General features: G+C 36.7%; 1 protein-coding gene and 1 pseudogene across 4 annotated transcripts in view; both read right to left on the bottom strand.

Annotated features, from left to right (window-relative positions):
• LOC120781486 (sodium bicarbonate cotransporter 3) overlaps positions 1–13,872 on the bottom strand; it is a 375,418-nt gene that overhangs the window by 283,729 nt on the left and 77,817 nt on the right. The window lies entirely within an intron of this gene.
• LOC120781870 lies at positions 12,529–12,731 on the bottom strand (annotated as a pseudogene).

Raw genomic sequence — 13,872 nt, 5'->3', positions numbered from 1 at the left:
AAAATATCAACAGAGACAGCAACAGAATATATTTAAATTATCACATTGCGACTAGGTGGCAACAGCGACAGCGGAAATTATAACAGAGACAGTTGAATTTAAAATTATTCTATTATTATATTAGAAATGGGAAATTGTCCAACTATTAAATATAAGAAATTGTCATATTGGGACTTTTGTAAGGGCGATGACATAAGGGAATTTCCTAAGCTTAGAAAACAAAAAAAGTCAAGAATATAACTAATGGTTTGTACAACCAATAAATAACATAATCAAGAGCTGCGATTCACCAATTTAAAACAATTTAAAATTCTCTGCGTTTTTCCACCCAAGGGACCGTCCAAAGAATTATAAAAAATTAATTCAACTAAAAAATTTTTTTTAGTAAAAACAAAAATTAAAGGCTCGAGCAGCCATATAACAAAAATGTATTGAAACCGCGATTCACCACCACAAGGGGGACCCTCCGCTTTATAATAAAGCTTAATTCAGCGATTCTGAACTCCAGACGCTCCAGAATAAAAAAGCACCTCTTCCTAGAAGGGATAAAATAAAAATAACTAACCAAGAAGACGGTAATACATAAATTACGGCTTGTGCAGCCAATAAATTAAAGTAAAAATTTTATAATATAAGCTCAATTTTGCGATTCTGAACTCCAGACCCTCCAGAATAGAAGAGCCTCCTTTCTTAAGGAAGGGATCACAAAAAATTATCTCAAATTTGTTACGGTTGTGGTTAAAATAACGACCTTATAAAAAAAATCAGAAACTGAAAATTAGACAAAATGGCTAACGGTGACGCTTTCACCGTAGACCTAATAACTCGCCTTATTGCTAACAGCAATATAGCTTTACGTGAGGAAGTAAAGCATACATGGGAATTTTGACTCACATGAGCAGTTACTCTCAGCATACGTATTCCTCCGCTCTTATTTCAGTCGCTATTGAGAGCGAAAAAACCAGTTTTGCACTGTGGAATAATGAATTGATTTTCCTGCCAGTTGCGCTGCAGACAGCAACGAGCTAACATATGTAGTCGGTATGTTGATGTTTTTTTATGCCCTAGTATATTTTTGCCCCATTTGAAATGTATAACATAAATAAAATGTTATAATTTCAGATACCTTTGGTTGGGTAAATTGGGAGTTGGCTACTTTTACTAGCAAACTAGTTAGCGGAAATTTTAAGATAAAGTTGAAATTGTGAAGTTCTCGAGAAATCATGCTTAAAAATAAGGCTTGCCTCGGCGTCCAAAAACACCTTAGCTTTGAAATATATCCACTTACATAAAGCTTTTCGTCAAAACGGGATTGTTTCTGGGCGCCCCAAAAATATAAATTTCTTTTTTATTTTAATTATTTTGAATGCCTACATTAATTCTATACTTTTGTGACAGTTTCCTATTAAAATTGCATTCGATAAATTTCTAGTAGTTAACCTGCTTCTTTGCTTGGAACAGATGAATTTCATATCAGAAAAAATGTGTTCACAAAAGAATGTTGAGGGGAAAAATGATAAAACCTTGAGGGAAAATTCTTTACGCTGCGGATAAAATGAGCTTTCTAAGTTCCTCCAGAAATCGGTAATATCCTTTTTATCATTGAATGACATTTCACTTCTAAGAATTATAAATTCTGACTGGATTTTTAATTCTTATTGGTTTACATGACATTTAAACGGGTTTACAAATATATCGATTAAAGGTTGAATTTTTCGGAAGTCCTCAAATCTGTCCTCAAAGTTAAAAAACAGAGTATCTAATAACTGAGTGTGCGCTTGTTTTACACTTAAGACATCAGTACTGTTCTTGAGGGAGTAGGCTTGTGGAAAACTTGATTAATATCCGTCTTTGATCTCAGAAAGCAATAAAAATAAAATAGTTTGAAAATGAGTGACTTCTTTGAATAAAAGGGACAAGATTTTTTCTTTTCCTTGTAATTTCAAATTAAGTTCATTCAAACGGTTACACAAATCAGAAAGAAAAGCCAAATTAAAAATAAATTGGCTATCTTCGAAAGCTTGTATTAATTCATTTGCCCCAGGTAAACTCTCCAATTTTAAAAACTTTAGCACTTAATTTCTTAAGGCAAATTAAAAAAGGTGTGCGGATGAAGTTATACTTCTTAGTGATATTCCAAGAAATGCATATCATTTTGTATGAAAGAAAACTAGAAAACTTAAATTCACATTTTTTAAATTTACTAGCTGACCCGGCAGCCGTTGTCCTGCCTGAAATTATGTGTTTTGAAATGAAAAGAAAGTTGAATTTATGTTGTGTTGAAAATCATTTATTTTCGATTTTTCCAAATTTTTTCAATGTAACGAAGCTTGATAAATAATATTTTTTTGTTTCTGTTTCGGTGCGTAAATTTATAGAGAAGATGGTTTTCCAACTCGTGAGCACGCCACGTACATATGTCCGGCCTTGTGAAAAACATAGCATTTCCAAATTTATGCCACACACTTCTAGCGACTATCCTTGTTTCCTATTGATTCTCATCTCAAATACAATTTTCACTGGAAATTGAATGCGTTGGAACTGAAATGGCAAATCGTTAGAACTCAAAGGAATTCGTAGAATCAAGCATTCTGCCCCCTTGTATTTGATAGCGCAGATTGCGGAACATAATAACGACAGATCCAACTTTGAGACGCAAATGATGCGGTGGCATACCAAGCCTCTCCAAAGAGTTTAGAAATTCCACTGGATAATTCATCATTGTTAAGACGATCGATCTATTTGTATGAGCGCAAGTCTCCCGGAATTTCACTTTGAATTAAGTGAACAACATCGGTATTTTTGGCAGCTAACATTGCGCGTGCACTTAAGGAATCATAGTTACAATAATTTGGCCAATGTCCGAACATTCGTGATGAGTTCATCTTTCATGAATTGATAAACGACAGATGGAATTGGTATCGAACCACCGGAATTGATCCATTTCCAATTTTTAGACGCGGATTTGAAGGCCGATTTGTCTAAATGTTTATAGCGAGAAGTGTGTGTACTTTATTTTCATTCCAGTGATTAACATATTCCAGCAATTGTAGTTGCTGGCTTACTTCTCCAAAATTTCCACACACCGTACCATTCACAGTACGCGAAGGTAGAAACAATCGTCGTTTATCGGGTGGATTGTGTAAATTTGTCCTAATGCATTAGTTGATAACACACCTGGATGTTAATCTACTGGTTGGAATTGCTTTCGGCGCAACTATTTCATTGACGATGCATTCCAGGTGTAATGTCAAGGTATTTCCGAATAGAGCAATTTTCTCGCAAACGGATCACTGAAGAAAGTTGAGAAAAACGCGTTAATGTTAATTTTGTTGCTGGCGGTGTTTCCACTGGCTGTACTGTATTCTTTGGGTTGAAATACACTCTCCAAATTAACTGCGAGACGCACAACAGTCGGAAAACGTTCCTGAATTGCAAAAGTAAATATCCTACAAAGCGCTTTCTTGCAGTTCACGTATCAGTTCACGTTCAAGACCAATAACCGCCATGTTGCTTCCTTTGGTGACGTAATTACAAACGTATTTTATCGATTACACTAAACTGCAATACTCAACATTGATATGAGTTTTGAATGGGAATTACACAATAACGGCGAATATGATACGATCCATGTGTTGTCAAGTTCAATATTCATTCTTCTAAATTGAATGCTGAATGTTCTGTCGTTGTCGTCTGGTGAGCGACGCCTATACAGTGGATATCAATCATTTCAAGTTTGAGTTTCCGAAAGAAAAGCACTTGGATAGTGTTTCGTGCATTTATTGTCAGACATACAACCCGAAGTGGGATTGTGGTGTCTGCAAGGTCCATGAACCATATTGGTTTTCACCATTTGGTATAATACTGTATCTTTCTCTGCATCAGGAATTTCCGCAGAAATGAGTTCATCAGTTTGAACTGGTGTAACTACCATCCACCATCCAAAGAAGAATGTGTGCGTGCGGCTAACGTTTTTTTACTACTCAACAGAATACATCCAGCATCTAACAGCACCATATATATGTATGTACCATATGTTGCTTCAAGATAAAGTCCATCAAACATCGCTGCTGTTGTTTGAAAAGTCGTGCTGTGACATCTTGACGATCGCTTGCTGATTGACCGCGTTCCATAATACCACATGTATGTCATCGCATCCTGGGAATAGGCGTTCATGTGTCTTGGGCTGCCATACGTTGATGACAAAAGGAACGCCGACCGATATCAGCGCGACCTCTTCGTGGCTTCGTAAGAAATTTCAATCTGTAATTGATCACTTTATGTGAAACATAACGTTTTCACTGAATAATTTTCAATAAGTTTTTTTTGAATAGCCGGAATAAAAAAAGCATGCGACCGAAATTGAATGATTCAAATATTTGACAAATAAAAATATTGAAAAACAAAACAAACAAAAATTTAAAAAAAAATTTGTATGGATAAATGTTACTTTTTGGCAATTTTCCAATTTCCCTTAACATTTAGGAGGATGAAAAATAGATGTTGTCCGATTCTCCACCCTAGCCGATATGCACGCTAAGATTCACGAAAATCGGTCGAGCGGTTTCAGAGGAGTTCAAAAACTTACACCGTGACACGAGAATTTTATATATTAGAATATGCACATAAAATGAAGAATAAAGCAAAATATAAATGAAGGAACTTTGACTAGAAAAGTAGTTCTGTCTCTTCGTTGCGGAAGAGAATATGCAGCGTAATCATCTCTCTTTTGTAATCCATCAACACGCGTTGAAGGCCCAGCAGTTATCGGTGCGCGTTCAGAAATTGAAATCATATTTTCATCACTTATCAATATACTTTTTACATGTGCGCGCATTGACTTGCATGTTCATACATTCATATATGTGACCTGGTCTACGTTTTGGGAGCTAACGTTCGAAAACTAGTTTTCTGGGAAACAGCTGTTAAAAATAAACAACTCGTTTCGTCAGTTTCATTTCGCCAGTTGATTTTTTGATACCTAAGCCCCCTTTCCGTAGACCAGGTCACATATACTTATAATATCTATATACATAAAAATGAATTGTTGTTCGTTAGTCTGATTAAAACTCGAGAACTGCTGGGCCGATTGAGCTGACTTTGGTTTTAAAATGTTTGTTGTAGTCCAGGGTAGGTCTAAACGGTGAGCAAATAAGGAAAAATTACGAGTAAGATAGAGTAAAACGACAATTCCATTTTCCCATATAAAAGTTGAACACTTACTTGCTGTCAAACATTTGACGGTATTTGTACTCTCAGTTCCACTCGAATTGAAGAACGCATTAAAACAAGACTTTTGAATCGACAACATAATATCAACTTTGCTCATAACATCGTGTATTTAAATTTCAATTTCAAATTTCAAAATTTATAAATATAATTACTGTGTTGACATGTTTGATGGTGCCAACCTTACAGTGTTACCAACTCTCAAAAATACTTTTATTATAATAATTTATAGAAATATTATGCAAATTGGGTTGGGAAGTCTTAAACTTAATAAACTTATACAAACGTAAATCAAAATATCATTTCTCATTTTAAATTTATTATTTTAATTGGTATATAAAAGTTATGCCACAATTATTATATAGTACTCCAAAAATATAAATTCTTATTTTTCCCAGAAATACATTTGTAAACAAAAGGATATTTATCCTTTTTTTATGTTCCACACAAAAGATTTAAGGAGTTCAAGAGCTCAAAACGTGCCCTACATCAGCTACCTACCCGACAGCATTTCGCAAATGATAAAATAAATTTTTCAAGAGCTCAAAGCATACGCTACATCATCTCGAATCTACCTACCCTACGCTTTTGCGCAAATGATTATATCATGATAGCAAATGCCCACATACAGATTTGGCAATGGCAATAACAGTTAGTATTCTATAAATTCTATCCTGTCGAGATGCCCTGTAATAAGTGTATCCGAACGTTCCATTGTTTTGTCCATAAATTTAGAGACTTTTTGCTGCGCTCCTACTTTAACATCCTTGGTTTTGTCATCTCATGTTAAAAAAAAGAAACATTTAATTGGAGAAATAAGAAAGTAATAAGTGTATCCGAACGTTCCATTGTTTTGTCATCTCATGTAAAAAGCACGTGTATCCGAACGTTCCATTGTTTTGTCCATAAATTTAGAGACTTTTTGCTGCGCTCCTACTTTAACATCCATGGTTTTGTCATCTCATGTTAAAAAAAAGAAACATTTAATTGGAGAAATATAGAAATACTGCTAAAAGTGATTTTCCTCTCGCTGCTTACAATGCCGAGGAAAAGAAAACGACCTGACATAGGTCGTCGAAGTCGTGTAAATGTACAACGAGCTACTTTACGCTCCAACCGCACTAATGACCAGCGAGATGCTGATAATGATAACAGTCGTACAAGTATGGGGGAATTACGTTCAAGAGTAAATAACTATCAAGTGGATAGGGGGAGAATGGAACGAGTTCGTGCACATCGATCACAACAGCAGCGAGCACGGGATAACGAATTTAATCGATTCCGCAGACCCAATGCTCCTGTAAACCTCGAACGAGGAGCATTTTCCTACGATCCGGAATTTGATTATAGTGCCGACAAATCTGTGACGATTGGAGAAATGTCAATCATTTGTCAACATTGTAAAGCATTAAAGTACAGTAGTGAACCTGCAGGATTATGTTTGTGCTGGTGGCAATGTACAATTGCCTCAATTGGTTCCACCACCTGAACCGTTACACTCATTAGTTAATGGGATGGAAAGTGAGTCTAAACACTTCTTGGCTAACATCCAAAAATATAATTCCAAATGACATCGTTTGGTGCAACGCATATAGTACAAGACGGGTTCATGCCTACTTTCAAGGTAGTATACCATAATTATTTTAGTGAAATTCTAATTTGTATTTGTATCACAATTAATTTAACCAGTTCTTAAACAATTACAGATACAAGGACAAATTCATCACCTACTGGGGCAATGCTGCCAGTGCCAGATGCAGGTCATAAATTTTTGCAAATTTATTTTATGGGCAATCAAGATGTGGAAGTTGATACACGTTGTGGTCATAATCCAACCGTCAAGCGAATCATTGTCCAACAACTGCAAACATTTCTTCACGAGAATAATGAATTAGTGAAGATGTTCAAAATGGCACTGGATCGGATGCCATCAGACAGCCATAATATTGTAATAAGAGCCGACAAAACACCTGCTGGAGAGCATGCAAGGAGGTTTAATTCACCGACAATAGATGAAGTGGCTATTATCGTTGTTGGAGAGAATTTGCAATCAAGAGATATTGTACTTCATCGCCGGAACAATGAATTGAAACGTGTATATGAAACGCATAGAGCTTATGATGCTTTACAATACCCATTAATTTTCTGGCAGGGAGAAGATGGGTACCATTTTAATATCAAAATGGTTAATCCAACAACAGGTAATTAGATTATACAAAATAAAATATTTTATATGTTCAATATATACATGTATTTTTTTATCATATGTACTTCCAGGTGCTGATACACACAAAAAAGTCAGTGCCATGAATTATTATGCATACAGACTCATGATCCGTGAAGGTGAAGTAAATCACATTTTGAAGTGTCAACGGCTCTTTCATCAGTATGCAGTGGACATGTACGTCAAAATTGAGACTGAAAGATTGACATACATCCGTCTTAACCAACAGCAGCTTCGATCTGAAGAGTACATTCATCTTCGCGATGCAATCAATGCTGACGGCAATGTAAATAATGTAGGAAGAATGACAATTTTACCGGCCACTTACATCGGAAGCCCGCGCCACGCCACGCGTACGCTCAAGATGCGATGTCTTATGTCCGAAAGTATGACCGTCCAGACCTATTTATTACATTCACCTGTAACCCACAATGGATTGAAATAAAAAAAGAACTGCTACACAACCAAACACCACTTGATAGGCATGACATCACAGCCAGAGTTTACAAGCAAAAATTAACATCTTTAATGAATTTCATTACAGAGCATCGTGTGTATGGCCAAGTACGTTGTTGGATGTACTCTGTTGAGTGGCAAAAGTGTGGTTTGCCACATGCTCATATATTAGTCTGGTTGGTTGACAAAATAAGGCTAGAAGAAATTGATTCCATTATTTCAGCCGAAATTCCTGATGAAACGGTTGACCCAAAATTGCATACGATAGTAACTAAACACATGATACATGGACCTTGCGGAGTTTTCAACAACAGCTCACCCTGTATGATCGACGGCAAGTGCTCCAAACGGTACCCGAGAAACTTGCTTGCTGAAACCATCTCGGGAATCGATGGTTACCCATTGTATCGTCGGCGATCAGTTGAGGACTGTGGACGATCTGTAGATGTCAAGATAAAAGGACAAGATTTTCATGTGGACAATCGTTGGATTGTGCCGTTCTCGCCCATATTGTCCAAAACTTTTGAAGCTCACATCACCGTGGAATTTTGTAACTCTGTGAAATCCATAAAGTACATATGTAAATATGTTAACAAAGGTAGCGACATGGCCATGTTCGCGGTAACAAACAGATATGATGAAGTGTCTCACTATCAGATGGGTCGCTATGTAAGCAGCAATGAGGCTATTGGCGCATATTTTCGTTTGCAATTCATGAAAGACATCCCACTGTATTGCATTTGGCAGTTCATTTAGAAAATGCACAACGAGTGTATTTCAACCCAAACAACGCTATGGATAGAGCGGCACGTCCACCTGTGACCACATTGACAGGTTTCTTCTCAATTTGTCCAACTGATCAATTCGCTCGCACTTTGCTGTATGCTGATATGCCGCGCTACTACACATGGAACGCATCATCAAAGTCTTTTCAGCGTCGTAAACAAGGAACACCACTTGAAGGATATGAAAATGTATTTGCCACAGATGCTATAGGCCGTATGTATACAGTACATCCTAATAACGATGAATGTTATTATCTTAGATTGTTATCGATGAATGTTCCTGGTCCGACATCTTTTCAACAATTGCGAGCAGTTGATGGGCATCTGTGTGCGACTTACCGTGAGGCGTGTCAATTATTACGGTTGCTTGAAAACGATTCGCATTGGGATAATACGCTCAAGAATTCCGTGATATCTTCATCGCCGCATCAAATTCGCACACTGTTTGCGATTATAATATCGACATGTTTCCCCTCAAATCCGAATGATTTGTGGATGAAATATAGGGATGACATGTCTGAGGATGTGTTGCATCGCGTGCGTTGTGAAACTTTGAATCCTACATTGGAAATTACATGCAGAGATTTACAATGACACATTGATCATAATAGAAGATATGTGTTTGTTGATGGCAAATAAAGTATTGTCGTGTTTGGGCCTGACAGCACCCAATCGTGCTATGCAAGATGCATTAAACCATGAGTTGCAAAGAGAACTCCAGTATGATACTCAAGCTATGACCGAAGCAGTTCGCACAACTGTTCCGCAATTGAACGAAGAACAAAGGATTGCGTACGATCGTTTAACACAAGCTGTAAACAGTGGGTCTGGGGGGATTTACTTTCTTGATTCTCCTGGGGGTACGGGGAAATCGTTCCTAATTTCATTGCTATTAGGAAAGATCCGATCGCAAAATGAGGTAGCCCTAGCGTTGGCTTCATCTGGAATAGCAGCAACTTTATAAGAAGGCGGACGAACTGCACATTCAGCCTTAAAATTACCATTAAACATGCATATCAACGAAACGTCAGTTTACAACATTGCCAAAAATAGCGCTATGGCGAAGACTCTCCAAGTATGCAAATTGATAATTTGGGACGAATGCACAATGGCCCACAAGAGGACGCTGAAGGCACTGGATAGGACGTTAAAAGATTTACGTGATAACCAAAACATTTTTGGGGGAGCTATGATACTGTTGTCAGGTGATTTTCGTCAGACTCTTCCAGTAATTCCTCGATCGACTGTTGCTGACGAAATAAACGCATGTCTAAAATCATCAAATTTGTGGCGGCACGTAAAGACACTACAATTAACTACTAACATGCGAGTGTTTTTGCAACAAGATCAAACTGCGACTGTGTTTTCGAAGCAGTTGCTGGATATTGGCAATGGTAAGGTCGCAGTTGACAGCTCGACCGAATTAATGACTTTTCCGACAGATTTCTGTCACTTCACAAAATCGAAAAAGGAGCTTATTCAGCGTGTTTTTCCGGACATTAAACAACAATATAATAACCACGATTGGCTAAGTGAACGAGCAATATTGGTAGCAAAAAACAAAGATGTCGATGATCTCAATGCTACCATTCAGAATTTCCTTCCAGGAGAGTTGTTTACGTACAAATCAGTTGACACGGCCACAAGCCAGGATTACGTAGTCAACTATCCTACAGAATTTTTAAATTCATTGGACTTGCCTGGACTACCACCTTATAATTTGAAATTAAAAGTAGGGTCAGTTGTCATCATGCTGCGTAATATTAATCAACCTCGACTTTGCAATGGAACGAGATTGGTTGTGAAGAAACTCATGAATAACATCATCGAAGCTAAAATAATCAAAGGAAAATACAAAGGAGAGGATGTCTTAATGTCATTTGATTTTAAGAGGTTGCAATTTCCCGTGCGTCTGGCGTTTGCGATGACCATACATAAATCGCAAGGCCAATCGTTGCAAGTTTGCGGAATAAACTTAGAGTTTCCATGTTTCGCACATGGACAATTATACGTTGCGTGTTCGCGTGTCGGAAAACCAACATCCTTATTTATTTACGCACCGCAAAAAAAAACTAAAAATATTGTCTACCAGAAAGCACTATATTAATTAACTGTATATGATCATAACTGTGTTGTATTTAATTTAAGCAAAGATTTGTTTATCATGTTGGACGATGTTCACAGTCCAGAAACGAGCACATCCAAGAAAATTTTAAATTTTTGTATATGAAGTGTATAAATATAAATAAATGACTTAATATGTATATAATATGTGCATTTGGATCCTTAATGTCAACGTGTATTAGTAACTCTTTTTATTTCCATCAACTTGGCTCCATCTACTTGGGAACCACTTGGCCTGCCAGGACATGATAATATGGTGGAAGTACTAGGCGACTCGGACAAATCTGATTCGATCAGAACATTATCAATGTTGAGCTGCTGGCTGCCTTCAATAACATCAATATCTACCAGAACATTCTTGATGTTGGGCTTTTTGGCTGTCTTCAATAACTTGAATGTCCTGTATGTCTCGGCCGATAAATTTAATTCACAGAATGTCTCCTCAGATGATGAAGATGGCATTGTAGAAACGTGTTTTGGTTTAGATAGCAGCTTTTGCTTTAATATATTTTTTTGTACTTTTGCCCTGTTCACGCGTATTATTCGTTCTACATTCTTACCACAATTTGGTACAAAATCTGAAGGTAACAGCGATTATGTTGTAGCATTCGTCGCATCTTAATAATAATTTAATACAATCCATCCACTTTTTACAAAACGGACAATGCATTTTAAGGAGTTGAGGGAAATATAGCTTCACTATAACTATATTATAGTTGTTTGAATTCTTTATTTTCTCGATGACAGATGTAGTTCTTCTTCTTTTCCTAACCATGGCCATCGTCAAAAAAAAAAACGACAGATGTAGTTTGATAGTTATAGTGTAAATATTTGTCAGTATTCGCTCAAAAAAAATTGTCTATGGTAAAATGTCACTTGAAATGTTAACGTCTCTTTGCTGTGCATCTATACTATAATTCTTTAATATTCCTAAAAATCTAAAAGCAGCAAATTTCAATAAAATTAAAAAAGTATTGTGTCGTGTGTTTGTGACTTACTAAATATGCCTCCAATAATTAGGCGGTGCGAAGTTCGCCGGGTCAGCTAGTAATATAATATATATAAGTCTTATATGTACATATATTTGCATACATTGCCAAACAAATAATGCACAAGCATACAAACATACATATGCGTACACATATGAATATGTCACCAACAAAAAATTGATCTTCACAAGTCAATATGGCAGCCAAATTGGCGAAGAACAAGTGTAGTACATTTTACAACAAAAACGATTTCATTCATGAACGCAAGCTCAAATTCTGCAAGCGATCTCGCTTCATTCATAAAAACAGAGGCCGTAACATCTCCCCGAGCATGCCTTTGCCAACAAGTCGTCTTTTCGCGACGATGGTAAAAGCCAAAAATCAGAAATTGCACAACTTTCTGGTGCTTCTCGCAAAAATCTGCGTCGATATGTATTCACGATCATACGTATACATACATGCATATTTACGCATGGTTGTAGGCGAAGCTGCTACAGCGGCAAGGGCTGACAATCGGCGGCCATTACTTTACTTATGCCATAGAAATTCTATTGCTACGAATATGGAAATGACAACGAAATAATGCAAATATGCATATTTCTAAAGGTCATTAATTTCTTTGAAGAAATGAAAGGAATGAATGATCCTTAGAAGTATAGTCTTAACTTTTCAATGGCCAACTCAGAGCATTTCAACCAAAAGGAATTTATTCATTAAAATCACCACTCAGAACTCGTTTTATCCGTTATAAGCGAACGATTTTCGAAGAAACATCATTTCAAATATGCCAGCAGACAAAATTAGAAATGAACTTCTTAAACCTCACGCTGTCAGATAAAACGATATACCTCGTCATCGCGGGTCGATTTCCAAACAATGTTAATGAAGACTAACTACAGAAATGATCATGTAAAGTATAGCCTTAATTTTTCAACGGCCAACGCAGAGTATTTCAACCAAAAGATACGCAAAATAGTTGAGAATTCGCAGAAATGAAAGACAAACGAAAGAAAAAGAAGCATAACTTCAATAATGCACAAGCATACAAACATACATATGCGCACACATGTGAATATGTCACCAACCAAAAATTGAAACATTGTTCTACAAAAACAACAACAGCATAAGCATGGCAACGTTGTGTTTTTGGTAGAAAAGCCGAGCTGTGCCGAAAGAAACGAACAAACGATCGCCGATTGTCACCGCTTCGCTTGCTGCTCGAACATCTTCGCAGACAAGGTTGCGTTAGATTCATATTGAGCAAGGTTGCGCAACCTGAATCTATCGCAACCTTTTCCGAACTCGTATAAGAAGTATAACTTCAATAATCTCTTCAGGCAATCACCCCGGCTTAACCACCGTACATCGGTGAACATCCTTAGGTCACTGTATTCACTATTTGAAGTTTTTAAGAACTCCTTAAATTTCCGGTGCGTAAGTGAAATATGACCTCCTCTTATTTTGTTAATTATTTTCTCTGCAGTTTTCATATATGGAATCGCGCTCAGGAATTTGGAGGCAAGAGACAGCTGGTGTATTATGCAATGAAAAGAATAAACCTTAATATTATGCTTTTCCAACTGCCCAACGAAGCCTTCCAGTTTACCAACCATTTCACATATGTCATTTATATCAGTGCTTTCATGCAAGCATATGGAGAAAAATTGGCAGTCATCAATTCTTTTTTTAATAGCTTTTTCAACAAACGTCCCTTTTCCGTCCACATTTCGTGTTATAGTTCTACGTGATAGAGGAACTTTTTCAAAAAAGCCGCTAATGGGCTGCTGAGTATTTGTAAAACTTTTACAACCACTTCTTTCATAAAAGTACCGTCTGAAAAAGGTCTTCCATGCATAGCAATGCTTGAACTAATTATGCTCGAGATATCTTTTTTTAGTGTGGTTTCCGTACCTGTATAATTTTTTTGAACATCGTTTTCAACTTGGAAAACCCAATCCTTATACTTCTGCAAAAGGGTATTTTTTTTTTCAAAAAACATATTATCTCTCTCTATACCCTCATATTTCTCAAAGTATTTATGGAAGGTATTATAGTGCCTCCTAAA

Source organism: Bactrocera tryoni, unplaced genomic scaffold, assembly GCF_016617805.1.
Source record: "Bactrocera tryoni isolate S06 unplaced genomic scaffold, CSIRO_BtryS06_freeze2 scaffold_7, whole genome shotgun sequence".
Taxonomy (NCBI): domain Eukaryota; kingdom Metazoa; phylum Arthropoda; class Insecta; order Diptera; family Tephritidae; genus Bactrocera; species Bactrocera tryoni.
Note: the sequence above shows the minus strand (reverse complement) of the source record. Positions and strands in the feature narration are given on the sequence as shown.